This window comes from Salmo trutta, chromosome 4 (genome assembly GCF_901001165.1).
Source record: "Salmo trutta chromosome 4, fSalTru1.1, whole genome shotgun sequence".
NCBI lineage: Eukaryota > Metazoa > Chordata > Actinopteri > Salmoniformes > Salmonidae > Salmo > Salmo trutta.
The window spans coordinates 62,714,357-62,738,524 of record NC_042960.1 but is presented as its reverse complement, the minus strand read 5'-3'; the positions used below and the strand labels follow the sequence as shown (position 1 = coordinate 62,738,524).

The 24,168-nt window shown below is 38.9% G+C and overlaps 24 non-coding genes across 24 annotated transcripts; all 24 read right to left on the bottom strand.

Annotated features, from left to right (window-relative positions):
• Positions 1 to 428: 428 nt before the first annotated feature.
• Positions 429 to 644, bottom strand: LOC115193167 (small nucleolar RNA U3). The gene has a single exon (XR_003878125.1). It is a non-coding gene; the product is annotated as a small nucleolar RNA U3 (small nucleolar RNA).
• Positions 645 to 1,439: 795 nt separating this feature from the next.
• LOC115193179 (small nucleolar RNA U3) lies at positions 1,440 to 1,655 on the bottom strand. Its single transcript, XR_003878136.1, has one exon. It is a non-coding gene; the product is annotated as a small nucleolar RNA U3 (small nucleolar RNA).
• Positions 1,656 to 2,450: 795 nt separating this feature from the next.
• Positions 2,451 to 2,666, bottom strand: LOC115193095 (small nucleolar RNA U3). Its single transcript, XR_003878061.1, has one exon. It is a non-coding gene; the product is annotated as a small nucleolar RNA U3 (small nucleolar RNA).
• Positions 2,667 to 3,463: 797 nt separating this feature from the next.
• On the bottom strand, positions 3,464 to 3,679 carry LOC115193160 (small nucleolar RNA U3). Its single transcript, XR_003878118.1, has one exon. It is a non-coding gene; the product is annotated as a small nucleolar RNA U3 (small nucleolar RNA).
• A 796-nt stretch (positions 3,680 to 4,475) lies between these two features.
• LOC115193181 (small nucleolar RNA U3) lies at positions 4,476 to 4,691 on the bottom strand. The gene has a single exon (XR_003878138.1). It is a non-coding gene; the product is annotated as a small nucleolar RNA U3 (small nucleolar RNA).
• Positions 4,692 to 5,488: 797 nt separating this feature from the next.
• Positions 5,489 to 5,704, bottom strand: LOC115193159 (small nucleolar RNA U3). The gene has a single exon (XR_003878117.1). It is a non-coding gene; the product is annotated as a small nucleolar RNA U3 (small nucleolar RNA).
• Positions 5,705 to 6,499: 795 nt separating this feature from the next.
• LOC115193166 (small nucleolar RNA U3) lies at positions 6,500 to 6,715 on the bottom strand. Its single transcript, XR_003878124.1, has one exon. It is a non-coding gene; the product is annotated as a small nucleolar RNA U3 (small nucleolar RNA).
• A 798-nt stretch (positions 6,716 to 7,513) lies between these two features.
• On the bottom strand, positions 7,514 to 7,729 carry LOC115193162 (small nucleolar RNA U3). Its single transcript, XR_003878120.1, has one exon. It is a non-coding gene; the product is annotated as a small nucleolar RNA U3 (small nucleolar RNA).
• Positions 7,730 to 8,526: 797 nt separating this feature from the next.
• Positions 8,527 to 8,742, bottom strand: LOC115193164 (small nucleolar RNA U3). The gene has a single exon (XR_003878122.1). It is a non-coding gene; the product is annotated as a small nucleolar RNA U3 (small nucleolar RNA).
• Positions 8,743 to 9,537: 795 nt separating this feature from the next.
• LOC115193163 (small nucleolar RNA U3) lies at positions 9,538 to 9,753 on the bottom strand. Its single transcript, XR_003878121.1, has one exon. It is a non-coding gene; the product is annotated as a small nucleolar RNA U3 (small nucleolar RNA).
• A 797-nt stretch (positions 9,754 to 10,550) lies between these two features.
• On the bottom strand, positions 10,551 to 10,766 carry LOC115193173 (small nucleolar RNA U3). The gene has a single exon (XR_003878130.1). It is a non-coding gene; the product is annotated as a small nucleolar RNA U3 (small nucleolar RNA).
• Positions 10,767 to 11,565: 799 nt separating this feature from the next.
• Positions 11,566 to 11,781, bottom strand: LOC115193158 (small nucleolar RNA U3). The gene has a single exon (XR_003878116.1). It is a non-coding gene; the product is annotated as a small nucleolar RNA U3 (small nucleolar RNA).
• A 797-nt stretch (positions 11,782 to 12,578) lies between these two features.
• On the bottom strand, positions 12,579 to 12,794 carry LOC115193176 (small nucleolar RNA U3). Its single transcript, XR_003878133.1, has one exon. It is a non-coding gene; the product is annotated as a small nucleolar RNA U3 (small nucleolar RNA).
• Positions 12,795 to 13,591: 797 nt separating this feature from the next.
• LOC115193175 (small nucleolar RNA U3) lies at positions 13,592 to 13,807 on the bottom strand. Its single transcript, XR_003878132.1, has one exon. It is a non-coding gene; the product is annotated as a small nucleolar RNA U3 (small nucleolar RNA).
• Positions 13,808 to 14,604: 797 nt separating this feature from the next.
• LOC115193183 (small nucleolar RNA U3) lies at positions 14,605 to 14,820 on the bottom strand. Its single transcript, XR_003878140.1, has one exon. It is a non-coding gene; the product is annotated as a small nucleolar RNA U3 (small nucleolar RNA).
• A 797-nt stretch (positions 14,821 to 15,617) lies between these two features.
• LOC115193174 (small nucleolar RNA U3) lies at positions 15,618 to 15,833 on the bottom strand. The gene has a single exon (XR_003878131.1). It is a non-coding gene; the product is annotated as a small nucleolar RNA U3 (small nucleolar RNA).
• A 796-nt stretch (positions 15,834 to 16,629) lies between these two features.
• LOC115193172 (small nucleolar RNA U3) lies at positions 16,630 to 16,845 on the bottom strand. Its single transcript, XR_003878129.1, has one exon. It is a non-coding gene; the product is annotated as a small nucleolar RNA U3 (small nucleolar RNA).
• A 797-nt stretch (positions 16,846 to 17,642) lies between these two features.
• Positions 17,643 to 17,858, bottom strand: LOC115193168 (small nucleolar RNA U3). The gene has a single exon (XR_003878126.1). It is a non-coding gene; the product is annotated as a small nucleolar RNA U3 (small nucleolar RNA).
• A 796-nt stretch (positions 17,859 to 18,654) lies between these two features.
• On the bottom strand, positions 18,655 to 18,871 carry LOC115193177 (small nucleolar RNA U3). The gene has a single exon (XR_003878134.1). It is a non-coding gene; the product is annotated as a small nucleolar RNA U3 (small nucleolar RNA).
• A 797-nt stretch (positions 18,872 to 19,668) lies between these two features.
• On the bottom strand, positions 19,669 to 19,884 carry LOC115193178 (small nucleolar RNA U3). Its single transcript, XR_003878135.1, has one exon. It is a non-coding gene; the product is annotated as a small nucleolar RNA U3 (small nucleolar RNA).
• Positions 19,885 to 20,680: 796 nt separating this feature from the next.
• LOC115193100 (small nucleolar RNA U3) lies at positions 20,681 to 20,896 on the bottom strand. The gene has a single exon (XR_003878066.1). It is a non-coding gene; the product is annotated as a small nucleolar RNA U3 (small nucleolar RNA).
• Positions 20,897 to 21,692: 796 nt separating this feature from the next.
• Positions 21,693 to 21,908, bottom strand: LOC115193097 (small nucleolar RNA U3). The gene has a single exon (XR_003878063.1). It is a non-coding gene; the product is annotated as a small nucleolar RNA U3 (small nucleolar RNA).
• Positions 21,909 to 22,705: 797 nt separating this feature from the next.
• LOC115193182 (small nucleolar RNA U3) lies at positions 22,706 to 22,921 on the bottom strand. The gene has a single exon (XR_003878139.1). It is a non-coding gene; the product is annotated as a small nucleolar RNA U3 (small nucleolar RNA).
• Positions 22,922 to 23,718: 797 nt separating this feature from the next.
• On the bottom strand, positions 23,719 to 23,935 carry LOC115193191 (small nucleolar RNA U3). Its single transcript, XR_003878147.1, has one exon. It is a non-coding gene; the product is annotated as a small nucleolar RNA U3 (small nucleolar RNA).
• Positions 23,936 to 24,168: the final 233 nt, after the last annotated feature.

The window sequence follows — 24,168 nt, the reverse complement described above, 5'->3', positions numbered from 1 at the left end:
GTGTTTGTGAGACAAAGACGGATCCCGAAGGGGCCCAGGTCCGGGTCTTTTTTTACAAAAACATCTGTAGAGTCAGAATGGTTTGAATTACAAACCCCTAAAAGCTATCTATGAAAAGCTGAGACACTAACGAATATGCACATGTAACATGTTTTGCTCTATGATGCTCACAAGCTACACAAGAGTTGTTAGAAGGTATGGTGTTATTCTATGTAGAAGATCAAAGAAAGGTCAAAGGTTGTCCTGAAAGGAAAATGGTAAAACACCTCATTGTGAAGCTAAATATAAGGGCTGGACATTGAGATAAAGAAAGTCAGATTAATGAAAAGATTTTTGCTGGGGTATCAGGACTGATTCAATAGAATTTATTTTATTAACGATAAGTATTTGGGAGACATTTCAGTACTTTTTATTGTACATGGTTAACATCCACTCAGAACATATTCCCTTCATCCATGTTCATTGAAGAACAAGGAAAGATCATCAAAGGTGGAAGAAAAATGAGCAAAGTCATTTCTAGCCACCAGATTCATGCTCTGAACGGGAATATCTTGAATCGTCATCATGGATAGCGAGACCTACCACTTTAGACACACATTTCTCAAGTAACAAACTATAGAAATGACCCCTGAAAGTATAGTCTTGATGTATAAGTAGTTGTGATCAAGGTGGAGCATCTTGAGAAGAGCATTTGCACCAGCGGTTTGTGTTGCATTCTCAGCATCAACAGTTGTTGCAATCAAATTATGTTAATTATGGGGAATTGCTAGGTTCCACAAATGAGAAAGATGGTCAGCGATGCTGGTTGCCAACAGGTAAAATATGACCTAATGTCGGTGGACATCCATCCATATTTCAAAGCAAGTTATTTTTGTGGAATTCTACCCCCTTTTAAACATTCTCTGTTTTAGCTATAGACGTATGGGTTGTACCATCAGATCTGTCTTAGTCTTCCGCATCCAGTGGAATCAAGAGTTAGTCTGTGTGATTAACGGGGGCTGAGATAGAGCTGTGTTTGTGAGACAAAGACGGATCCCGAAGGGGCCCAGGTCCGGGTCTTTTTTTACAAAAACATCTGTAGAGTCAGAATGGTTTGAATTACAAACCCCTAAAAGCTATCTATGAAAAGCTGAGACTCTAACGAATATGCACATGTGACATGATTTGCTCTATGACGCTCACAAGCTACACAAGAGTTGTTAGAAGGTATGGCGTTATTCTATGTAGACGATCAAAGAAAGGTCAAAGGTTGTCCTGAAAGGAAAATGGTAAAACACCTCATTGTGAAGCTAAATATAAGGCTGGACATGGAGATTAAAGAAAGTCAGATTACTGAAAAGATTTTTGCTGGGGTATCAGGACTGATTCTATAGAATTTTTTTTATTAACGATAAGTATTTGGGAGACATTTCAGTACTTTTTATTGTACATGGTTAACATCCACTCAGAACATATTCCCTTCATCCATGTTCATTGAAGAACAAGGAAAGATCATCAAAGGTGGAAGAAAAATGAGCAAAGTCATTTCTAGCCACCAGATTCATGCTCTGAACAGGAATATCTTGAATCGTCATCATGGATAGCGAGACCTACCACTTCAGACACACATTTCTCAAGTAACAAACTATAGAAATGACCCCTGAAAGTATAGTCTTGATGTATAAGTAGTTGTGATCAAGGTGGAGCATCTTGAAAAGAGCATTTGCACCAGCGGTTTGTGTTGCATTCTCAGCATCAACAGTTGTTGCAATCAAATTATGTTAATTATGGGGAATTGCTAGGTTCCACAAATGAGAAAGATGGTCAGCGATGCTGGTTGCCAACAGGTAAAATATGACCTAATGTTGGTGGACATCCATCCATATTTCAAAGCAAGTTATTTTTGTGGAATTCTACCCCCTTTTAAACATTGTCTGTTTTAGCTATAGACGTATGGGTTGTACCATCAGATCTGTCTTAGTCTTCCGCATCCAGTGGTACCAAGAGTTAGTCTGTGTGATTAACGGGGACTGAGATAGAGCTGTGTTTGTGAGACAAAGACGGATCCCGAAGGGGCCCAGGTCAGGGTCTTTTTTTACAAAAACATCTGTAGAGTCAGAATGGTTTGAATTACAAACCCCTAAAAGCTATCTATGAAAAGCTGAGACACTAACTAATATGCACATGTAACATGTTTTGCTCTATGATGCTCACAGGCTACACAAGAGTTGTTAGAAGGTATGGCGTTATTCTATGTAGAAGATCAAAGAAAGGTCAAAGGTTGTCCTGAAAGGAAAATGGTAAAACACCTCATTGTGAAGCTAAATATGAGGGCTGGACATGGAGATTAAAGAAAGTCAGATTACTGAAAAGATTTTTGCTGGGGTATCAGGACTGATTCTATAGAATTTATTTTATTAACGATAAGTATTTGGGAGACATTTCAGTACTTTTATTGTACATGGTTAACATCCACTCAGAACATATTCCCTTCATCCATGTTCATTGAAGAACAAGGAAAGATCATCAAAGGTGGAAGAAAAATAAGCAAAGTCACTTCTAGCCCCCAGATTCATGCTCTGAACAGGAATATCTTGAATCGTCATCATGGATAGCGAGACCTACCACTTTAGACACACATTTCTCAAGTAACAAACTATAGAAATGACCCCTGAAAGTATAGTCTTGATGTATAAGTAGTTGTGATCAAGGTGGAGCATCTTGAAAAGAGCATTTGCACCAGCGGTTTGTGTTGCATTCTCAGCATCAACAGTTGTTGCAATCAAATTATGTTAATTATGGAGAATTGCTAGGTTCCACAAATGAGAAAGATGGTCAGCGATGCTGGTTGCCAACAGGTAAAATATGACCTAATGTTGGTGGACATCCATCCATATTTCAAAGCAAGTTATTTTTGTGGAATTCTACCCCCTTTTAAACATTGTCTGTTTTAGCTATAGACGTATGGGTTGTACCATCAGATCTGTCTTTGTCTTCCGCATCCAGTGGTACCAAGAGTTAGTCTGTGTGATTAACGGGGGCTGAGATAGAGCTGTGTTTGTGAGACAAAGACGTATCTCAAAGGGGCCCAGGCCCGGGTCTTTTTTTTACAAAAACATCTGTAGAGTCAGAATGGTTTGAATTACAAACCCCTAAAAGCTATCTATGAAAAGCTGAGACTCTAACGAACATGCACATGTGACATGATTTGCTCTATGACGCTCACAAGCTACACAAGAGTTGTTAGAAGGTATGGCGTTATTCTATGTAGAAGATCAAAGAAAGGTCAAAGGTTGTCCTGAAAGGAAAATGTTAAAACACCTCATTGTGAAGCTAAATATAAAGGCTGGACATGGAGATAAATGAAAGTCAGATTACTGAAAAGATTTTTGCTGCGGTATCAGGACTGATTCAATAGGATTTATTTTATTAACGATAAGTATTTGGGAGACATTTCAGTACTTTTTATTGTACATGGCGAACATCCACTCAGAACATATTCCCTTCATCCATGTTCATTGAAGAACAAGGAAAGATCATCAAAGGTGGAAGAAAAATGAGCAAAGTCATTTCTAGCCACCAGATTCATGCTCTGAACGGGAATATCTTGAATCGTCATCATGGATAGCGAGACCTACCACTTTAGACAGACATTTCTCAAGTAACAAACTATAGAAATGACCCCTGAAAGTATAGTCTTGATGTATAAGTAGTTGTGATCAAGGTGGAGCATCTTGAAAAGAGCATTTGCACCAGCGGGTTGTGTTGCATTCTCAGCATCAACAGTTGTTGCAATCAAATTATGTTAATTATGGAGAATTGCTAGGTTCCACAAATGAGAAAGATGGTCAGCGATGCTGGTTGCCAACAGGTAAAGTATGACCTAATGTTGGTGGACATCCATCCATATTTCAAAGCAAGTTATTTTTGTGGAATTCTACCCCCTTTTAAACATTGTCTGTTTTAGCTATAGACGTATGGGTTGTACCATCAGATCTGTCTTGTCTTCCGCATCCAGTGGTATCAAGAGTTAGTCTGTGTGATTAACGGGGGCTGAGATAGAGCTGTGTTTGTGAGACAAAGACGGATCCCGAAGGGGCCCAGGTCCGGGTCTTTTTTTACAAAAACATCTGTAGAGTCAGAATGGTTTGAATTACAAACCCCTAAAAGCTATCTATGAAAAGCTGAGACACTAACTAATATGCACATGTAACATGTTTTGCTCTATGATGCTCACAAGCTACACAAGAGTTGTTAGAAGGTATGGCGTTATTCTATGTAGAAGATCAAAGAAAGGTCAAAGGTTGTCCTGAAAGGAAAATGGTAAAACACCTCATTGTGAAGCTAAATATAAGGGCTGGACATGGAGATTAAATGAAAGTCAGATTACTGAAAAGATTTTTGCTGGGGTATCAGGACTGATTCTATAGAATTTATTTTATTAACGATAAGTATTTGGGAGACATTTCAGTACTTTTTATTGTACATGGTTAACATCCACTCAGAACATATTCCCTTCATCCATGTTCATTGAAGAACAAGGAAAGATCATCAAAGGTGGAAGAAAAATGAGCAAAGTCACTTCTAGCCACCAGATTCATGCTCTGAACAGGAATATCTTGAATCGTCATCATGGATAGCGAGACCTACCACTTCAGACACACATTTCTCAAGTAACAAACTATAGAAATGACCCCTGAAAGTATAGTCTTGATGTATAAGTAGTTGTGATCAAGGTGGAGCATCTTGAAAAGAGCATTTGCACCAGCGGTTTGTGTTGCATTCTCAGCATCAACAGTTGTTGCAATCAAATTATGTTAATTATGGGGAATGGCTAGGTTCCACAAATGAGAAAGATGGTCAGCGATGCTGATTGCCAACAGGTAAAATATGACCTAATGTTGGTGGACATCCATCCATATTTCAAAGCAAGTTATTTTTGTGGAATTCTACCCCCTTTTAAACATTGTCTGTTTTAGCTGTAGACGTATGGGTTGTACCATCAGATCTGTCTTTGTCTTCCGCATCCAGTGGTACCAAGAGTTAGTCTGTGTGATTAACGGGGGCTGAGATAGAGCTGTGTTTGTGAGACAAAGACGTATCTCAAAGGGGCCCAGGCCCGGGTCTTTTTTTTACAAAAACATCTGTAGAGTCAGAATGGTTTGAATTACAAACCCCTAAAAGCTATCTATGAAAAGCTGAGACTCTAACGAACATGCACATGTGACATGATTTGCTCTATGACGCTCACAAGCTACACAAGAGTTGTTAGAAGTTATGGGGTTATTCTATGTAGAAGATCAAAGGAAGGTCAAAGGTTGTCCTGAAAGGAAAATGGTAAAACACCTCATTGTGAAGCTAAATATAAGGGCTGGACATGGAGATAAATGAAAGTCAGATAACTGAAAAGATTTTTGCTGGGGTATCAGGACTGATTCAATAGGATTTATTTTATTAACGATAAGTTTTTGGGAGACATTTCAGTACTTTTTATTGTACATGGTTAACATCCACTCAGAACATATTCCCTTCATCCATGTTCATTGAAGAACAAGGAAAGATCATCAAAGGTGGAAGAAAAATGAGCAAAGTCATTTCTAGCCACCAGATTCATGCTCTGAACGGGAATATCTTGAATCGTCATCATGGATAGCGAGACCTACCACTTTAGACAGACATTTCTCAAGTAACAAACTATAGAAATGACCCCTGAAAGTATAGTCTTGATGTATAAGTAGTTGTGATCAAGGTGGAGCATCTTGAAAAGAGCATTTGCACCAGCGGTTTGTGTTGCATTCAAAGAATCAACAGTTGTTGCAATCAAATTATGTTAATTATGGAGAATTGCCATGTTCCACAAATGAGAAAGATGGTTAGCGATGCTGGTTGCCAACAGGTAAAATATGACCTGTTGGTGGACATCCATCCATATTTCAAAGCAAGTTATTTTTGTGGAATTCTACCCCCTTTTAAACATTGTCTGTTTTAGCTATAGACGTATGGGTTGTACCATCAGATCTGTCTTAGTCTTCCGCATCCAGTGGAATCAAGAGTTAGTCTGTGTGATTAACGGGGGCTGAGATAGAGCTGTGTTTGTGAGACAAAGACGGATCCCGAAGGGGCCCAGGTCAGGGTCTTTTTTTACAAAAACATCTGTAGAGTCAGAATGGTTTGAATTACAAACCCCTAAAAGCTATCTATGAAAAGCTGAGACACTAACGAATATGCACATGTAACATGTTTTGCTCTATGATGCTCACAAGCTACACAAGAGTTGTTAGAAGTTATGGGGTTATTCTATGTAGAAGATCAAAGGAAAGGTCAAAGGTTGTCCTGAAAGGAAAATGGTAAAACACCTCATTGTGAAGCTAAATATAAGGGCTGGACATGGAGATTAAATGAAAGTCAGATTACTGAAAAGATTTTTGCTGGGGTATCAGGACTGATTCTATAGGATTTATTTTATTAACGATAAGCATTTGGGACATGTTTCAGTAGATTTTATTGTACATGGTTAACATCCACTCAGAACATATTCCCTTCATCCATGTTCATTGAAGAACAAGGAAAGATCATCAAAGGTGGAAGAAAAATGAGCAAAGTCATTTCTAGCCACCAGATTCATGCTCTGAACGGGAATATCTTGAATCGTCATCATGGATAGCGAGACCTACCACTTTAGACACACATTTCTCAAGTAACAAACTATAGAAATGACCCCTGAAAGTATAGTCTTGATGTATAAGTAGTTGTGATCAAGGTGGAGCATCTTGAAAAGAGCATTTGCACCAGCGGTTTGTGTTGCATTCTCAGCATCAACAGTTGTTGCAATCAAATTATGTTAATTATGGAGAATTGCCATGTTCCACAAATGAGAAAGATGGTCAGCGATGCTGGTTGCCAACAGGTAAAGTATGACCTAATGTTGGTGGACATCCATCCATATTTCAAAGCAAGTTATTTTTGTGGAATTCTACCCCCTTTTAAACATTGTCTGTTTTAGCTGTAGACGTATGGGTTGTACCATCAGATCTGTCTTTGTCTTCCGCATCCAGTGGTACCAAGAGTTAGTCTGTGTGATTAACGGGGGCTGAGATAGACCTGTGTTCGTGAGACAAAGACATATCTCAAAGGGGCCCAGGCCCGGGGCTTTTTTTTACAAAAACATCTGTAGAGTCAGAATGGTTTGAATTACAAACCCCTAAAAGCTATCTATGAAAAGCTGAGACACTAACGAATATGCACATGTGACATGATTTGCTCTATGACGCTCACAAGCTACACAAGAGTTGTTAGAAGTTATGGGGTTATTCTATGTAGAAGATCAAAGGAAGGTCAAAGGTTGTCCTGAAAGGAAAATGGTAAAACACCTCATTGTGAAGCTAAATATAAGGGCTGGACATGGAGATAAATGAAAGTCAGATAACTGAAAAGATTTTTGCTGGGGTATCAGGACTGATTCAATAGGATTTATACTTATTAACTATAAGTATTTGGGATATGTTTCAGTAGATTTTATTGTACATGGTTAACATCCACTCAGAACATATTCCCTTCATCCATGTTCATTGAAGAACAAGGAAAGATCATCAAAGGTGGAAGAAAAATGAGCAAAGTCATTTCTAGCCACCAGATTCATGCTCTGAACGGGAATATCTTGAATCGTCATCATGGATAGCGAGACCTACCACTTTAGACAGACATTTCTCAAGGCACAAACTATAGAAATGACCCCTGAAAGTATAGTCTTAGTGTATAAGTAGTTGTGATCAAGGTGGAAGCATCTTGAAAAGAGCATTTGCACCAGCGGTTTGTGTTGCATTCTCAGCATCAACAGTTGTTGCAATCAAATTATGTTAATTGTGGAGAATTGCCATGTTCCACAAATGAGAAAGATGGTCAGCGATGCTGGTTGCCAACAGGTAAAGTATGACCTAATGTTGGTGGACATCCATCCATATTTCAAAGCAAGTTATTTTTGTGGAATTCTACCCCCTTTTAAACATTGTCTGTTTTAGCTGTAGACGTATGGGTTGTACCATCAGATCTGTCTTTGTCTTCCGCATCCAGTGGTACCAAGAGTTAGTCTGTGTGATTAACGGGGGCTGAGATAGACCTGTGTTCGTGAGACAAAGACGTATCTCAAAGGGGCCCAGGCCCGGGGCTTTTTTTTACAAAAACATCTGTAGAGTCAGAATGGTTTGAATTACAAACCCCTAAAAGCTATCTATGAAAAGCTGAGACTCTAACGAACATGCACATGTGACATGATTTGCTCTATGACGCTCACAAGCTACACAAGAGTTGTTAGAAGTTATGGGGTTATTCTATGTAGAAGATCAAAGGAAGGTCAAAGGTTGTCCTGAAAGGAAAATGGTAAAACACCTCATTGTGAAGCTAAATATAAGGGCTGGACATGGAGATAAATGAAAGTCAGATAACTGAAAAGATTTTTGCTGGGGTATCAGGACTGATTCAATAGTATTTATTTATTAACTATAAGTATTTGGGATATGTTTCAGTAGATTTTATTGCACATGGTTAACATCCACTCAGAACATATTCCCTTCATCCATGTTCATTGAAGAACAAGGAAAGATCATCAAAGGTGGAAGAAAAATGAGCAAAGTCATTTCTAGCCACCAGATTCATGCTCTGAACGGGAATATCTTGAATCGTCATCATGGATAGCGAGACCTACCACTTTAGACAGACATTTCTCAAGTCACAAACTATAGAAATGACCCCTGAAAGTATAGCCTTATTGTATAAGTAGTTGTGATCAAGGTGGAGCATCTTGAAAAGAGCATTTGCACCAGCGGTTTGTGTTGCATTCTCAGCATCAACAGTTGTTGCAATCAAATTATGTTAATTATGGAGAATTGCCATGTTCCACAAATGAGAAAGATGGTCAGCGATGCTGGTTGCCAACAGGTAAAGTATGACCTAATGTTGGTGGACATCCATCCATATTTCAAAGCAAGTTATTTTTGTGGAATTCTACCCCCTTTTAAACATTGTCTGTTTTAGCTGTAGACGTATGGGTTGTACCATCAGATCTGTCTTTGTCTTCCGCATCCAGTGGTACCAAGAGTTAGTCTGTGTGATTAACGGGGGCTGAGATAGAGCTATGTTTGTGAGACAAAGACGTATAACAAAAGGGCCGAGGCACAGGTTTTTTTTTTACAAAAACATCTGTAGAGTCAGAATGGTTTGAATTACAAACCCCTAAAAGCTATCTATGAAAAGCTGAGACACTAACGAATATGCACATGTAACATGTTTTGCTCTATGATGCTCACAAGCTACACAAGAGTTGTTAGAAGTTATGGGGTTATTCTATGTAGAAGATCAAAGGAAGGTCAAAGGTTGTCCTGAAAGGAAAATGGTAAAACACCTCATTGTGAAGCTAAATATAAGGGCTGGACATGAAGATAATAAAAGTCAGATAACTGAAAAGATTTTTGCTGGGGTATCAGGACTGATTCAATAGGATTTATTTATTAACTATAAGTATTTGGGATATGTTTCAGTAGATTTTATTGTACATGGTTAACATCCACTCAGAACATATTCCCTTCATCCATGTTCATTGAAGAACAAGGAAAGATCATCAAAGGTGGAAGAAAAATGAGCAAAGTCATTTCTAGCCACCAGATTCATGCTCTGAACGGGAATATCTTGAATCGTCATCATGGATAGCGAGACCTACCACTTTAGACAGACATTTCTCAAGTCACAAACTATAGAAATGACCCCTGAAAGTATAGTCCTAGTGTATAAGTAGTTGTGATCAAGGTGAAGCATCTTGAAAAGAGCATTTGCACCAGCGGTTTGTGTTGCATTCTCAGCATCAACAGTTGTTGCAATCAAATTATGTTAATTATGGAGAATTGCCATGTTCCACAAATGAGAAAGATGGTCAGCGATGCTGGTTGCCAACAGGTAAAGTATGACCTAATGTTGGTGGACATCCATCCATATTTCAAAGCAAGTTATTTTTGTGGAATTCTACCCCCTTTTAAACATTGTCTGTTTTAGCTGTAGACGTATGGGTTGTACCATCAGATCTGTCTTTGTCTTCCGCATCCAGTGGTACCAAGAGTTAGTCTGTGTGATTAACGGGGGCTGAGATAGACCTGTGTTCGTGAGACAAAGACGTATCTCAAAGGGGCCCAGGCCCGGGGCTTTTTTTTACAAAAACATCTGTAGAGTCAGAATGGTTTGAATTACAAACCCCTAAAAGCTATCTATGAAAAGCTGAGACACTAACGAATATGCACATGTGACATGATTTGCTCTATGACGCTCACAAGCTACACAAGAGTTGTTAGAAGTTATGGGGTTATTCTATGTAGAAGATCAAAGGAAGGTCAAAGGTTGTCCTGAAAGGAAAATGGTAAAACACCTCATTGTGAAGCTAAATATAAGGGCTGGACATGGAGATAAATGAAAGTCAGATAACTGAAAAGATTTTTGCTGGGGTATCAGGACTGATTCAATAGGATTTATACTATTAACTATAAGTATTTGGGATATGTTTCAGTAGATTTTATTGTACATGGTTAACATCCACTCAGAACATACTCCCTTCATCCATGTTCATTGAAGAACAAGGAAAGATCATCAAAGGTGGAAGAAAAATGAGTAAAGTCATTTCTAGCCACCAGATTCATGCTCTGAACGGGAATATCTTGAATCGTCATCATGGATAGCGAGACCTACCACTTTAGACACACATTTCTCAAGTAACAAACTATAGAAATGATCCCTGAAAGTATAGTCTTGGTGTATAAGTAGTTGTGATCAAGGTGGAGCATCTTGAAAAGAGCATTTGCACCAGCGGTTTGTGTTGCATTCGCAGCATCAACAGTTGTTGCAATCAAATTATGTTAATTATGGAGAATTGCCATGTTCCACAAATGAGAAAGATGGTTAGCGATGCTGGTTGCCAACAGGTAAAGTATGACCTAATGTTGGTGGACATCCATCCATATTTCAAAGCAAGTTATTTTTGTGGAATTCTACCCCCTTTTAAACATTGTCTGTTTTAGCTGTAGACGTATGGGTTGTACCATCAGATCTGTCTTTGTCTTCCGCATCCAGTGGTACCAAGAGTTAGTCTGTGTGATTAACGGGGGCTGAGATAGACCTGTGTTCGTGAGACAAAGACGTATCTCAAAGGGGCCCAGGCCCGGGGCTTTTTTTTACAAAAACATCTGTAGAGTCAGAATGGTTTGAATTACAAACCCCTAAAAGCTATCTATGAAAAGCTGAGACTCTAACGAACTATGCACATGTGACATGATTTGCTCTATGACGCTCACAAGCTACACAAGAGTTGTTAGAAGTTATGGGGTTAATCTATGTAGAAGATCAAAGGAAGGTCAAAGGTTGTCCTGAAAGGAAAACTGGTAAAACACCTCATTGTGAAGCTAAATATAAGGGCTGGACATGGAGATAAATGAAAGTCAGATAACTGAAAAGATTTTTGCTGGGGTATCAGGACTGATTCAATAGGATTTATACTATTAACTATAAGTATTTGGGATATGTTTCAGTAGATTTTATTGTACATGGTTAACATCCACTCAGAACATATTCCCTTCATCCATGTTCATTGAAGAACAAGGAAAGATCATCAAAGGTGGAAGAAAAATGAGTAAAGTCATTTCTAGCCACCAGATTCATGCTCTGAACGGGAATATCTTGAATCGTCATCATGGATAGCGAGACCTACCACTTTAGACACACATTTCTCAAGTCACAAACTATAGAAATGACCCCTGAAAGTATAGTCTTAGTGTATAAGTAGTTGTGATCAAGGTGAAGCATCTTGAAAAGAGCATTTGCACCAGCGGTTTGTGTTGCATTCTCAGCATCAACAGTTGTTGCAATCAAATTATGTTAATTATGGAGAATTGCCATGTTCCACAAATGAGAAAGATGGTCAACGATGCTGGTTGCCAACAGGTAAAGTATGACCTAATGTTGGTGGACATCCATCCATATTTCAAAGCAAGTTATTTTTGTGGAATTCTACCCCCTTTTAAACATTGTCTGTTTTAGCTGTAGACGTATGGGTTGTACCATCAGATCTGTCTTTGTCTTCCGCATCCAGTGGTACCAAGAGTTAGTCTGTGTGATTAACGGGGGCTGAGATAGACCTGTGTTCGTGAGACAAAGACATATCTCAAAGGGGCCCAGGCCCGGGGCTTTTTTTTACAAAAACATCTGTAGAGTCAGAATGGTTTGAATTACAAACCCCTAAAAGCTATCTATGAAAAGCTGAGACACTAACGAATATGCACATGTGACATGATTTGCTCTATGACGCTCACAAGCTACACAAGAGTTGTTAGAAGTTATGGGGTTATTCTATGTAGAAGATCAAAGGAAGGTCAAAGGTTGTCCTGAAAGGAAAATGGTAAAACACCTCATTGTGAAGCTAAATATAAGGGCTGGACATGGAGATAAATGAAAGTCAGATAACTGAAAAGATTTTTGCTGGGGTATCAGGACTGATTCAATAGGATTTATACTATTAACTATAAGTATTTGGGATATGTTTCAGTAGATTTTATTGTACATGGTTAACATCCACTCAGAACATACTCCCTTCATCCATGTTCATTGAAGAACAAGGAAAGATCATCAAAGGTGGAAGAAAAATGAGTAAAGTCACTTCTAGCCACCAGATTCATGCTCTGAACGGGAATATCTTGAATCGTCATCATGGATAGCAAGACCTACCACTTTAGACACACATTTCTCAAGTCACAAACTATAGAAATGATCCCTGAAAGTATAGTCTTGGTGTATAAGTAGTTGTGATCAAGGTGGAGCATCTTGAAAAGAGCATTTGCACCAGCGGTTTGTGTTGCATTCGCAGCATCAACAGTTGTTGCAATCAAATTATGTTAATTATGGAGAATTGCCATGTTCCACAAATGAGAAAGATGGTCAGCGATGCTGGTTGCCAACAGGTAAAGTATGACCTAATGTTGGTGGACATCCATCCATATTTCAAAGCAAGTTATTTTTGTGGAATTCTACCCCCTTTTAAACATTGTCTGTTTTAGCTGTAGACGTATGGGTTGTACCATCAGATCTGTCTTTGTCTTCCGCATCCAGTGGTACCAAGAGTTAGTCTGTGTGATTAACGGGGGCTGAGATAGACCTGTGTTCGTGAGACAAAGACATATCTCAAAGGGGCCCAGGCCCGGGGCTTTTTTTTACAAAAACATCTGTAGAGTCAGAATGGTTTGAATTACAAACCCCTAAAAGCTATCTATGAAAAGCTGAGACACTAACGAATATGCACATGTGACATGATTTGCTCTATGACGCTCACAAGCTACACAAGAGTTGTTAGAAGTTATGGGGTTATTCTATGTAGAAGATCAAAGGAAGGTCAAAGGTTGTCCTGAAAGGAAAATGGTAAAACACCTCATTGTGAAGCTAAATATAAGGGCTGGACATGGAGATAAATGAAAGTCAGATAACTGAAAATATTTTTGCTGGGGTATCAGGACTGATTCAATAGGATTTATACTATTAACTATAAGTATTTGGGATATGTTTCAGTAGATTTTTTTGTACATGGTTAACATCCACTCAGAACATATTCCCTTCATCCATGTTCATTGAAGAACAAGGAAAGATCATCAAAGGTGGAAGAAAAATGAGCAAAGTCATTTCTAGCCACCAGATTCATGCTCTGAACGGGAATATCTTGAATCGTCATCATGGATAGCGAGACCTACCACTTTAGACAGACATTTCTCAAGGCACAAACTATAGAAATGACCCCTGAAAGTATAGTCCTAGTGTATAAGTAGTTGTGATCAAGGTGAAGCATCTTGAAAAGAGCATTTGCACCAGCGGTTTGTGTTGCATTCTCAGCATCAACAGTTGTTGCAATCAAATTATGTTAATTATGGAGAATTGCCATGTTCCACAAATGAGAAAGATGGTCAACGATGCTGGTTGCCAACAGGTAAAGTATGACCTAATGTTGGTGGACATCCATCCATATTTCAAAGCAAGTTATTTTTGTGGAATTCTACCCCCTTTTAAACATTGTCTGTTTTAGCTGTAGACGTATGGGTTGTACCATCAGATCTGTCTTTGTCTTCCGCATCCAGTGGTACCAAGAGTTAGTCTGTGTGATTAACGGGGGCTGAGATAGACCTGTGTTCGTGAGACAAAGACGTATCTCAAAGGGGCCCAGGCCCGGGGCTTTTTTTTACAAAAACATCTGTAGAGTCAGAATGGTTTGAATTACAAACCCCTAAAAGCTATCTATGAAAAGCTGAGACTCTAACGAACATGCACATGTGACATGATTTGCTCTATGACGCTCACAAGCTACACAAGAGTTGTTAGAAGTTATGGGGTTATTCTATGTAGAAGATCAAAGGAAGGTCAAAGGTTGTCCTGAAAGGAAAATGGTAAAACACCTCATTGTGAAGCTAAATATAAGGGCTGGACATGGAGATAAATGAAAGTCAGATAACTGAAAAGATTTTTGCTGGGGTATCAGGACTGATTCAATAGGATTTATACTATTAACTATAAGTATTTGGGATATGTTTCAGTAGATTTTATTGTACATGGTTAACATCCACTCAGAACATACTCCCTTCATCCATGTTCATTGAAGAACAAGGAAAGATCATCAAAGGTGGAAGAAAAATGAGTAAAGTCATTTCTAGCCACCAGATTCATGCTCTGAACGGGAATATCTTGAATCGTCATCATGGATAGCGAGACCTACCACTTTAGACACACATTTCTCAAGTAACAAACTATAGAAACGATCCCTGAAAGTATAGTCTTGGTGTATAAGTAGTTGTGATCAAGGTGGAGCATCTTGAAAAGAGCATTTGCACCAGCGGTTTGTGTTGCATTCTCAGCATCAACAGTTGTTGCAATCAAATTATGTTAATTATGGAGAATTGCCATGTTCCACAAATGAGAAAGATGGTCAACGATGCTGGTTGCCAACAGGTAAAGTATGACCTAATGTTGGTGGACATCCATCCATATTTCAAAGCAAGTTATTTTTGTGGAATTCTACCCCCTTTTAAACATTGTCTGTTTTAGCTGTAGACGTATGGGTTGTACCATCAGATCTGTCTTTGTCTTCCGCATCCAGTGGTACCAAGAGTTAGTCTGTGTGATTAACGGGGGCTGAGATAGACCTGTGTTCGTGAGACAAAGACGTATCTCAAAGGGGCCCAGGCCCGGGGCTTTTTTTTACAAAAACATCTGTAGAGTCAGAATGGTTTGAATTACAAACCCCTAAAAGCTATCTATGAAAAGCTGAGACTCTAACGAACATGCACATGTGACATGATTTGCTCTATGACGCTCACAAGCTACACAAGAGTTGTTAGAAGTTATGGGGTTATTCTATGTAGAAGATCAAAGGAAGGTCAAAGGTTGTCCTGAAAGGAAAATGGTAAAACACCTCATTGTGAAGCTAAATATAAGGGCTGGACATGGAGATAAATGAAAGTCAGATAACTGAAAAGATTTTTGCTGGGGTATCAGGACTGATTCAATAGGATTTATACTATTAACTATAAGTATTTGGGATATGTTTCAGTAGATTTTTTTGTACATGGTTAACATCCACTCAGAACATATTCCCTTCATCCATGTTCATTGAAGAACAAGGAAAGATCATCAAAGGTGGAAGAAAAATGAGCAAAGTCATTTCTAGCCACCAGATTCATGCTCTGAACGGGAATATCTTGAATCGTCATCATGGATAGCGAGACCTACCACTTTAGACAGACATTTCTCAAGGCACAAACTATAGAAATGACCCCTGAAAGTATAGTCCTAGTGTATAAGTAGTTGTGATCAAGGTGAAGCATCTTGAAAAGAGCATTTGCACCAGCGGTTTGTGTTGCATTCTCAGCATCAACAGTTGTTGCAATCAAATTATGTTAATTATGGAGAATTGCCATGTTCCACAAATGAGAAAGATGGTCAACGATGCTGGTTGCCAACAGGTAAAGTATGACCTAATGTTGGTGGACATCCATCCATATTTCAAAGCAAGTTATTTTTGTGGAATTCTACCCCCTTTTAAACATTGTCTGTTTTAGCTGTAGACGTATGGGTTGTACCATCAGATCTGTCTTTGTCTTCCGCATCCAGTGGTACCAAGAGTTAGTCTGTGTGATTAACGGGGGCTGAGATAGACCTGTGTTCGTGAGACAAAGACGTATCTCAAAGGGGCCCAGGTCCGGGTCTTTTTTTTACAAAAACATCTGTAGAGTCAGAATGGTTTGAATTACAAACCCCTAAAAGCTATCTATGAAAAGCTGAGACACTAACGAATATGCACATGTGACATGATTTGCTCTATGATGCTCACAAGCTACACAAGAGTTGTTAGAAGGTATGGGGTTATTCTATGTAGAAGATCAAAGGAAGGTCAAAGGTTGTCCTGAAAGGAAAATGGTAAAACACCTCATTGTGAAGCTAAATATAAGGGCTGGACATGGAGATAATAAAAGTCAGATAACTGAAAATATTCTTGATGGGGTATCAGGACTGATTCAATAGGATTTATTTTATTAACGATAAGCATTTGGGACATGTTTCAGTAGATTTTATTGTACATGGTTAACATCCACTCAGAACATACTCCCTTCATCCATGTTCATTGAAGAACAAGGAAAGATCATCAAAGGTGGAAGAAAAATGAGTAAAGTCATTTCTAGCCACCAGATTCATGCTCTGAACGGGAATATCTTGAATCGTCATCATGGATAGCGAGACCTACCACTTTAGACACACATTTCTCAAGTAACAAACTATAGAAATGATCCCTGAAAGTATAGTCTTGGTGTATAAGTAGTTGTGATCAAGGTGGAGCATCTTGAAAAGAGCATTTGCACCAGCGGTTTGTGTTGCATTCTCAGCATCAACAGTTGTTGCAATCAAATTATGTTAATTATGGAGAATTGCCATGTTCCACAAATGAGAAAGATGGTCAGCGATGCTGGTTGCCAACAGGTAAAATATGACCTAATGTTGGTGGACATCCATCCATATTTCAAAGCAAGTTATTTTTGTGGAATTCTACCCCCTTTTAAACATTGTCTGTTTTAGCTGTAGACGTATGGGTTGTACCATCAGATCTGTCTTTGTCTTCCGCATCCAGTGGTACCAAGAGTTAGTCTGTGTGATTAACGGGGGCTGAGATAGACCTGTGTTCGTGAGACAAAGACATATCTCAAAGGGGCCCAGGCCCGGGGCTTTTTTTTACAAAAACATCTGTAGAGTCAGAATGGTTTGAATTACAAACCCCTAAAAGCTATCTATGAAAAGCTGAGACTCTAACGAACATGCACATGTGACATGATTTGCTCTATGACGCTCACAAGCTACACAAGAGTTGTTAGAAGTTATGGGGTTATTCTATGTAGAAGATCAAAGGAAGGTCAAAGGTTGTCCTGAAAGGAAAATGGTAAAACACCTCATTGTGAAGCTAAATATAAGGGCTGGACATGGAGATAAATGAAAGTCAGATAACTGAAAAGATTTTTGCTGGGGTATCAGGACTGATTCAATAGGATTTATACTATTAACTATAAGTATTTGGGATATGTTTCAGTAGATTTTATTGTACATGGTTAACATCCACTCAGAACATATTCCCTTCATCCATGTTCATTGAAGAACAAGGAAAGATCATCAAAGGTGGAAGAAAAATGAGCAAAGTCATTTCTAGCCACCAGATTCATGCTCTGAACGGGAATATCTTGAATCGTCATCATGGATAGCGAGACCTACCACTTTAGACACACATTTCTCAAGGCACAAACTATAGAAATGACCCCTGAAAGTATAGTCTTAGTGTATAAGTAGTTGTGATCAAGGTGAAGCATCTTGAAAAGAGCATTTGCACCAGCGGTTTGTGTTGCATTCTCAGCATCAACAGTTGTTGCAATCAAATTATGTTAATTATGGAGAATTGCCATGTTCCACAAATGAGAAAGATGGTCAACGATGCTGGTTGCCAACAGGTAAAGTATGACCTAATGTTGGTGGACATCCATCCATATTTCAAAGCAAGTTATTTTTGTGGAATTCTACCCCCTTTTAAATATTGTCTGTTTTAGCTGTCGACGTATGGGTTGTACCATCAGATCTGTCTTTGTCTTCCGCATCCAGTGGTACCAAGAGTTAGTCTGTGTGATTAACGGGGGCTGAGATAGACCTGTGTTCGTGAGACAAAGACGTATCTCAAAGGGGCCCAGGTCCGGGTCTTTTTTTACAAAAACATCTGTAGAGTCAGAATGGTTTGAATTACAAACCCCTAAAAGCTATCTATGAAAAGCTGAGACACTAACGAATATGCACATGTAACATGTTTTGCTCTATGATGCTCACAAGCTACACAAGAGTTGTTAGAAGTTATGGGGTTATTCTATGTAGAAGATCAAAGGAAGGTCAAAGGTTGTCCTGAAAGGAAAATGGTAAAACACCTCATTGTGAAGCTAAATATAAGGGCTGGACATGGAGATAAATGAAAGTCAGATAACTGAAAAGATTTTTGCTGGGGTATCAGGACTGATTCAATAGGATTTATTTTATTAACGATAAGCATTTGGGACATGTTTCAGTAGATTTTATTGTACATGGTTAACATCCACTCAGAACATACTCCCTTCATCCATGTTCATTGAAGAACAAGGAAAGATCATCAAAGGTGGAAAAAAAAATGAGTAAAGTCATTTCTAGCCACCAGATTCATGCTCTGAACGGGAATATCTTGAATCGTCATCATGGATAGCGAGACCTACCACTTTAGACACACATTTCTCAAGTGACAAACTATAGAAATGATCCCTGAAAGTATAGTCTTAGTGTATAAGTAGTTGTGATCAAGGTGAAGCATCTTGAAAAGAGCATTTGCACCAGCGGTTTGTGTTGCATTCTCAGCATCAACAGTTGTTGCAATCAAATTATGTTAATTATGGAGAATTGCCATGTTCCACAAATGAGAAAGATGGTTAGCGATGCTGGTTGCCAACAGGTAAAGTATGACCTAATGTTGGTGGACATCCATCCATATTTCAAAGCAAGTTATTTTTGTGGAATTCTACCCCCTTTTAAACATTGTCTGTTTTAGCTGTAGACGTATGGGTTGTAACATCAGATCTGTCTTTGTCTTCCGCATCCAGTGGTACCAAGAGTTAGTCTGTGTGATTAACGGGGGCTGAGATAGACCTGTGTTCGTGAGACAAAGACGTATCTCAAAGGGGCCCAGGCCCGGGGCTTTTTTTTACAAAAACATCTGTAGAGTCAGAATGGTTTGAATTACAAACCCCTAAAAGCTATCTATGAAAAGCTGAGACTCTAACGAACATGCACATGTGACATGATTTGCTCTATGACGCTCACAAGCTACACAAGAGTTGTTAGAAGTTATGGGGTTATTCTATGTAGAAGATCAAAGGAAGGTCAAAGGTTGTCCTGAAAGGAAAATGGCAAAACACCTCATTGTGAAGCTAAATATAAGGGCTGGACATGGAGATAAATGAAAGTCAGATAACTGAAAAGATTTTTGCTGGGGTATCAGGACTGATTCAATACGATTTATACTATTAACTATAAGTATTTGGGATATGTTTCAGTAGATTTTATTGCACATGGTTAACATCCACTCAGAACATATTCCCTTCATCCATGTTCATTGAAGAACAAGGAAAGATCATCAAAGGTGGAAGATAAATGAGCAAAGTCATTTCTAGCCACCAGATTCATGCTCTGAACGGGAATATCTTGAATCGTCATCATGGATAGCGAGACCTACCACTTTAGACACACATTTCTCAAGTAACAAACTATAGAAATGATCCCTGAAAGTATAGCCTTAGTGTATAAGTAGTTGTGATCAAGGTGGAGCATCTTGAAAAGAGCATTTGCACCAGCGGTTTGTGTTGCATTCTCAGCATCAACAGTTGTTGCAATCAAATTATGTTAATTATGGAGAATTGCCATGTTCCACTAATGAGAAAGATGGTCAACGATGCTGGTTGCCAACAGGTAAAGTATGACCTAATGTTGGTGGACATCCATCCATATTTCAAAGCAAGTTATTTTTGTGGAATTCTACCCCCTTTTAAACATTGTCTGTTTTAGCTGTAGACGTATGGGTTGTAACATCAGATCTGTCTTTGTCTTCCGCATCCAGTGGTACCAAGAGTTAGTCTGTGTGATTAACGGGGGCTGAGATAGACCTGTGTTCGTGAGACAAAGACGTATCTCAAATGGGCCCAGGCCCGGGGCTTTTTTTACAAAAACATCTGTAGAGTCAGAATGGTTTGAATTACAAACCCCTAAAAGCTATCTATGAAAAGCTGAGACTCTAACGAACATGCACATGTGACATGATTTGCTCTATGACGCTCACAAGCTACACAAGAGTTGTTAGAAGTTATGGGGTTATTCTATGTAGAAGATCAAAGGAAGGTCAAAGGTTATCCTGAAAGGAAAATGGTAAAACACCTCATTGTGAAGCTAAATATAAGGGCTGGACATGAAGATAAATGAAAGTCAGATAACTGAAAAGATTTTTGCTGGGGTATCAGGACTGATTCAATAGGATTTATTTTATTAACGATAAGCATTTGGGACATGTTTCAGTAGATTTTATTGTACATGGTTAACATCCACTAAGGACATACTCCCTTCATCCATGTTCATTGAAGAACAAGGAAAGATCATCAAAGGTGGAAGAAAAATGAGTAAAGTCATTTCTAGACACCAGATTCATGCTCTGAACGGGAATATCTTGAATCATCATCATGGAAAGCGAGACCTACCACTTCAGACACACATTCCTCAAGTGACGAACTATAGAAATGATCCCTGAAAGTATAGCCTTAGTGTATAAGTAGTTGTGATCAAGGTGGAGCATCTTGAAAAGAGCATTTGAACCAGCGGTTTGTGTTGCATTCGCAGCATCAACAGTTGTTGCAATCAAATTATGTTAATTATGGAGAATTGCCATGTTCCACAAATGAGAAAGATGGTCAGCGATGCTGGTTGCCAACAGGTAAAGTATGACCTAATGTTGGTGGACATCCATCCATATTTCAAAGCAAGTTATTTTTGTGGAATTCTACCCCCTTTTAAACATTGTCTGTTTTAGCTGTAGACGTATGGGTTGTACCATCAGATCTGTCTTTGTCTTCCGCATCCAGTGGTACCAAGAGTTAGTCTGTGTGATTAACGGGGGCTGAGATAGACCTGTGTTCGTGAGACAAAGACGTATCTCAAAGGGGCCCAGGCCCGGGGCTTTTTTTTACAAAAACATCTGTAGAGTCAGAATGGTTTGAATTACAAACCCCTAAAAGCTATCTATGAAAAGCTGAGACTCTAACGAACATGCACATGTGACATGATTTGCTCTATGACGCTCACAAGCTACACAAGAGTTGTTAGAAGTTATGGGGTTATTCTATGTAGAAGATCAAAGGAAGGTCAAAGGTTGTCCTGAAAGGAAAATGGTAAAACACCTCATTGTGAAGCTAAATATAAGGGCTGGACATGAAGATAATAAAAGTCAGATAACTGAAAATATTCTTGATGGGGTATCAGGACTGATTCAATAGGATTTATTTTATTAACGATAAGTATTTGGGAGATGTTTCAGTAGATTTTATTGTACATGGTTAACATCCACTCAGAACATATTCCCTTCATCCATGTTCATTGAAAAACAAGGAAAGATCATCAAAGGTGGAAGAAAAATGAGCAAAGTCACTTCTAGCCACCAGATTCCTGCTCTGAACGGGAATATCTTGAATCGTCATCATGGATAGCGAGACCTACCACTTTAGACAGACATTTCTCAAGTAACAAACTATAGAAATGCTCCCTGAAAGTATAGCCTTAGTGTATAAGTAGTTGTGATCAAGGTGGAGCATCTTGAAAAGAGCATTTGCACCAGCGGTTTGTGTTGCATTCTCAGCATCAACAGTTGTTGCAATCAAATTATGTTAATTATGGAGAATTGCCATGTTCCACAAATGAGAAAGATGGTCAGCGATGCTGGTTGCCAACAGGTAAAGTATGACCTAATGTTGGTGGACATCCATCCATATTTCAAAGCAAGTTATTTTTGTGGAATTCTACCCCCTTTTCAACATTGTCTGTTTTAGCTGTAGACGTATGGGTTGTACCATCAGATCTGTCTTTGTCTTCCGCATCCAGTGGTACCAAGAGTTAGTCTGTGTGATTAACGGGGGCTGAGATAGACCTGTGTTCGTGAGACAAAGACGTATCTCAAAGGGGCCCAGGCCCGGGGCTTTTTTTTACAAAAACATCTGTAGAGTCAGAATGGTTTGAATTACAAACCCCTAAAAGCTATCTATGAAAAGCTGAGACACTAACGAATATGCACATGTGACATGATTTGCTCTATGACGCTCACAAGCTACACAAGAGTTGTTAGAAGTTATGGGGTTATTCTATGTAGAAGATCAAAGGAAGGTCAAAGGTTGTCCTGAAAGGAAAATGGTAAAACACCTCATTGTGAAGCTAAATATAAGGGCTGGACATGGAGATAAATGAAAGTCAGATAACTGAAAAGATTTTTGCTGGGGTATCAGGACTGATTCAATAGGATTTACACTATTAACTATAAGTATTTGGGATATGTTTCAGTAGATTTTATTGTACATGGTTAACATCCACTCAGAACATACTCCCTTCATCCATGTTCATTGAAGAACAAGGAAAGATCATCAAAGGTGGAAGAAAAATGAGTAAAGTCATTTCTAGCCACCAGATTCATGCTCTGAACGGGAATATCTTGAATCGTCATCATGGATAGCAAGACCTACCACTTTAGACACACATTTCTCAAGTGACGAACTATAGAAATGATCCCTGAAAGTATAGTCTTGGTGTATAAGTAGTTGTGATCAAGGTGGAGCATCTTGAAAAGAGCATTTGCACCAGCGGTTTGTGTTGCATTCGCAGCATCAACAGTTGTTGCAATCAAATTATGTTAATTATGGAGAATTGCCATGTTCCACAAATGAGAAAGATGGTCAGCGATGCTGGTTGCCAACAGGTAAAGTATGACCTAATGTTGGTGGACATCCATCCATATTTCAAAGCAAGTTATTTTTGTGGAATTCTACCCCCTTTTAAACATTGTCTGTTTTAGCTGTAGACGTATGGGTTGTACCATCAGATCTGTCTTTGTCTTCCGCATCCAGTGGTACCAAGAGTTAGTCTGTGTGATTAACGGGGGCTGAGATAGACCTGTGTTCGTGAGACAAAGACGTATCTCAAAGGGGCCCAGGCCCGGGGCTTTTTTTTACAAAAACATCTGTAGAGTCAGAATGGTTTGAATTACAAACCCCTAAAAGCTATCTATGAAAAGCTGAGACTCTAACGAACATGCACATGTGACATGATTTGCTCTATGACGCTCACAAGCTACACAAGAGTTGTTAGAAGTTATGGGGTTATTCTATGTAGAAGATCAAAGGAAGGTCAAAGGTTGTCCTGAAAGGAAAATGGCAAAACACCTCATTGTGAAGCTAAATATAAGGGCTGGACATGGAGATAAATGAAAGTCAGATAACTGAAAAGATTTTTGCTAGGGTATCAGGACTGATTCAATAGGATTTATACTATTAACTATAAGTATTTGGGATATGTTTCAGTAGATTTTATTGCACATGGTTAACATCCACTCAGAACATATTCCCTTCATCCATGTTCATTGAAGAACAAGGAAAGATCATCAAAGGTAGAAGAAAAATGAGCAAATTCACTTCTAGCCACCAGATTCATGCTCTGAACGGGAATATCTTGAATCGTCATCATGGATAGCGAGACCTAACACTTTAGACAGACATTTCTCAAGTAACAAACTATAGAAATGACTCCCTGAAAGTATAGCCTTAGTGTATAAGTAGTTGTGATCAAGGTGGAGCATCTTGAAAAGAGCATTTGCACCAGCGGTTTGTGTTGCATTCGCAGCATCAACAGTTGTTGCAATCAAATTATGTTAATTATGGAGAATTGCCATGTTCCACAAATGAGAAAGATGGTCAGCGATGCTGGTTGCCAACAGGTAAAGTATGACCTAATGTTGGTGGACATCCATCCATATTTCAAAGCAAGTTATTTTTGTGG